A 4,687-nucleotide genomic window follows, 5' to 3' on the forward strand; every position below is an offset into this window, starting at 1 on the left:
TTTGATGATCCAGCAGATGTTGGCAATTTGATCTCTGGTTCCTCTGCCTTTTCTAAAACCAGCTTGAACATCTGGAATTTCACGGTTCATGTATTGCTGAAGCCTGGCTTGGATAATTTTGAGCAGTACTTTACTAGCGTGTGAGATGAGTGCAATTGTGAAGTAGACCGAGCATTCTTTGGCATTGCCTTTCTTTGGGATTGGAATGAAAACTGACTTTTACCAGTCCTGTGGCCACTGCTGAGTTTTCCAAATTTGCTGATATATTGAATGCAGCACTTTCACAGCATCATCTTTCAGGATTTGAAATAGCTCAACTGGAATTCCATATCCTCCACTAGCGTTATTCATAGTGATGCTTCCTAAAGCCCACCTGACTTCACATTCCAGGATATCCAGCTCTAGGTGAGTGTGAGTGATCACACCATTGTGATTATCTGGGTCTGAAGCTCTTTTCTGTACAGTTCTTCTGTGTATTCTTGCCATCTCTTCTTAATATCTTCTGCTTCTGTTAGGTCCATACCATTTCTGTCCTTTTTGAGCCCATGTTTGCATCAAATGTTCCCTTGGTATCTCTAATTTTCTTGAAGAGATCTCTAGTCTTTCCCATTCTATTGTTTTCCTCTATTTCTTTGCATTGATCACTGAGGAAGGCTTTCTTATCTCTCCTTGCTATTCTTTAGAACTCTGCATTCAGATGTTTATATCTTTCCTTTTCTCCTTTCTATTTTTTTTTTCTAGCAATATGGTTTTTTGGCAAGGTTCATTAAGAAATCATCCTCCTTTAATGGGCTGCTGCTGCTGCTGAGTCACCTCAGTCGAGTCCGACTCTGTGCGACCCCATAGACAGCAGCCCACCAGGCTCCCCCGTCCCTGGGATTCTCCAGGCAAGAACACTGGGGTGGGTTGCCATTTCCTTCTCCAATGCATGAAAGTGAAAAGTGAAAGTGAAGTCGCTCAGTTGTGTCCAACTCAACGACCCCATGGACTGCAGCCTACCAGGCTCCTCTGTCCATGGGATTCTCCAGGCAAGAGTACTGGAGTGGGGTGCCATTGCCTTCTCCTCTTTAATGGGCTAAGTGTAATATGTACACACTCTTACATACATGTGTGTGTATAGACATACATTTGAATTGAGAATACACAATATGTGTATTCATGCATTGTGAATACAAACACAATTGAATTGAAATCTCAATTTCTCCTTTGAGCCAGTTTTATTCTGCTGAATTAAAAAAAATTTTGATAAACACCCCTAAAATACTTGTCTATGATTTAATGTAAAATTTTTAGAAAATAGGCATATATTCTTTCCAGTTTTTCAAATTTCTTAATTGTGTTGATGTTGATGAATGTGTTAAGAATGTATTATAGATAATGCCAATGTGTGATCTTGGTGAAAAGTTATATAAAACACATGATGGAATCTATTTAATTTCTCCCCTGTGGAACCGTTTCTCCTAGAACCTTTTTATCTTTGGTTAAATTTGGTCTGTCTCTGGGTCTACAGCTTAGCTGTCATTGTTCTAGAAATTTTCTTTTCCTCTCACTGGAGTTAGATTCCTTGTTTCCTATAATCCTTTATATTGACTTTTCATTTTGGTAGAGCCAGTCTAATCAATCTTTTAATTTCCTAAGAACAAGGGAATGTAAATTTTGTTTCCTTGGGAAATTAAGACAAAACATCTATCCAAATGCTTTATTTGTAGTTTGATTTAGTATAGATCATATTCAATTCTTTTTTACTCAAAATCTTAAATTATTTTAAGATATCTTAGTTATAATGTCAGATACTTCTGATCCTTAACCATAGAAAGTCGAATTACTCTCTCTCTAGGAACTTGCATGTTTTTTATCTTTGGTGTATATTATGAAATTTCGTGATCCCTATGTCTTGCATGTCTTTGCGTATGTCTTTTTAATTGGAAAATTGGTGGGCCATTTAAGTCTATCATTCATATATGTAATCTTTCAGATTTACCTCTACTTTTCCCAGAGCACTTGTCACTTTATAATATACCTTTTTATTACACACATAATTTTTGTGTCTGTGTCACTCAGTTTTAGACAGTAAATACAATAAGATGGGGATGTTTGACATTCCCTTTATTATAAATTAGAAAAATAGTGGATACTTAATAAATATTTGTTGAATGGGAATGGCTGAGCAGCTTGTCAACTCATCTCCCTGATACTCCCTTACGATATACTCAAATTCACAGTATATAATTTACCATTTAACAATACTGAGCAAAGATAGGTATTGCTGTTTCCAAAAGCCAGTGGATCCCATAAATCTTAATCCTCCCTACCAAATAGTATATATACTATACAATACTTGGCAATACTTGGAAGTTACCACTTTCCTTCATTAGGATGTAAGTTTCCCAAAGGCAATGATTTGTTTGTTTGTTTTTTTTTTAAATTGAGATATCCCAAATGCTTGGGGAAAGGTGATATTATGACTCCATCATATTTTTTTAAGAAAAGGAAAAAAAATAATATATACAATTTAATACTTTAAGTAATTTCCTTCTTTTGGTCTTGTACTGGTCATAGTAGTTTCAGTTCTACAGAAGATAGTTAGATGTATTGACTTTAAAATGTTCCCTGGACTTAGCCCTGACAAGTTGAGGTGTCTGCACAGCCATTTCGCATGAGAAACTTTGATCTGAAGTGCTGGTTCCAAGGCCTTTGCCTGCAGTGCCCTATGAGTAAGTGAAACTAGACAAAGCACAAAAGAAAAGAAAAAGGACAAGAGTTTCAAAATGTATGTGAAAAACCACCACCTGAGATCCATTCAGCTGATTCTGATCAAATAAGTTGAAGAGATCAAGCCCTGAGTCTTTGGAGTGGGAGCACTGACTCCAAGACCCTAGACTACCAGAGAACTAACCCTAGGAGGTATCAAATAGTGAGAACTCAGACAAAAGAAACCACTTGAATACAAGACCAGGCATCACCCAACCAACCAGTAGCACCCTGTGCAGGATGCCTCATCTAAACCACAAACAAAACAAAAATACAAACCCTATCATCAGCAGACGGGATTACCATCTCACTCAGCCTTGCCCATCAGAGGAAAAACAAACAAGCAAACAAGAACTCAGCACAAATCTCACCCTGTACGAAGCTTACACAAACAACTGGACCAACTTTAAGCAGGCAGAAACCAAAAGGAAGAAAGAATTCAACCTTGAAGCCTGGGAAAAGGAGCCCTCAAACAAAATAATGAATAATCAGAGAAATACTACACAAAAGAAGGAACAAACTGAAAACACAGAAGTCCAGGTAAATGAAGAGGAAATAAGCAAACTACCTGAAAAGAATTCAGAATAACGATAGTAAAGGTGATCAAAAGCCCTGAAAACAATGGAGAAAATGCAAGAATCAATTAACAAAGACCTAGATGAACTAAAGAATAAACATACAGAGATAAAAAGTTCCATGATGTAATATTATAGAATAAGTGTAATTTTCTGTTTATTTAAAATATCTGAATACCATTTGTAGAATATTGGATCTCATTATCACTTGATCAACTACTACAGAAAGTTACTAAGGACTTTGAATTATGTGGATAACTGAATGAGAAAAATAACTGATATCTGTTTTTGTTTTTTTTTTTTTAAACAAAAACAACAGAAAGTTTTGCTTAACTATGCTTTTAAGTGCCTAGTTTTAGCTTGGTTACTGATCCTTATACTTTAGGATTTTATAAAAGATATTTCACTGACCAGAGAAATAAAATCCATGTCTGAGTTTTCCAGGTCTCTGAACATTTCTTTGCCTTAGTTTGTACTTTGAGACAAAGATTTGAGTACAAGTTGTTTGTTGGGAAATGCTGGTGGTGGATTGGGACATAGTGAGAAAAGATTTCAGGAAGCCAGCATAGGATGTATAATTCGGCTCGTATCCACTGTGGGCACCTGTAGACTAGTCCCTCTGTGGAACTCTGTGAGTCTATCCTCATAGCATCAGTTCCCAGATATTAAATCTGCCCTGTGGGCCTAGAGAGAAGCCTGAGGCAAAGTCCCAGATGCTGAAGTCAGAAGTAGAACTGCATGTAGAAATATGCTATGCTGAGGCAGACTAGTAGGGCACTTACTCATGCAGTCCTCTGGAGCAGTATCCACAGTTTAACAATACTTCAGAATACTTTTGTTCTCAATGTTGTCTTAATGACTATCAGCTGGTGCCATAGAGAATAAAAAATAATCAAAGCTGTACCTTAGATGGGTTCAAGTTGTACATTGGCACAGGAGATTAGGCTCTCCTATATAAAGACTCTCCTTTATAAATAGGGGACGTTAGGTCAGTCTTTGACCATAATATTTTTGAGCTTCAGTTCAGTTCAGTCGCTCAGTCATGTCTGACTCTTCGTTACCCCATGAATTGCAGCACACCAGGCCTCTCTGTCCATCATCAACTCCCATAGTTCACCCAGACTCATGTGCATCAAGTCAATGATGCCATCCAGCGATCTCATCCTCTGTCATCTCCTCCTCCTCCTGCCCCCAATCCCTCCCAGCATCAGGGTCTTTTCCAATGAGTCGACTCTTCCCACGAGGTGGCCAAAGGATTGGAGATTCAGCCTCAGCATCAGTCCTTCCAATGAACACCCAGGATTGGTCTCCTTTAGGATGGACTGGTTGGATCTCCTTGCAGTCCAAGGGACTCTCAAGAG

This window comes from Bison bison, unplaced genomic scaffold (assembly GCF_000754665.1).
Source record: "Bison bison bison isolate TAMUID 2011002044 unplaced genomic scaffold, Bison_UMD1.0 scf7180017864061, whole genome shotgun sequence".
Classification (NCBI taxonomy): domain Eukaryota; kingdom Metazoa; phylum Chordata; class Mammalia; order Artiodactyla; family Bovidae; genus Bison; species Bison bison.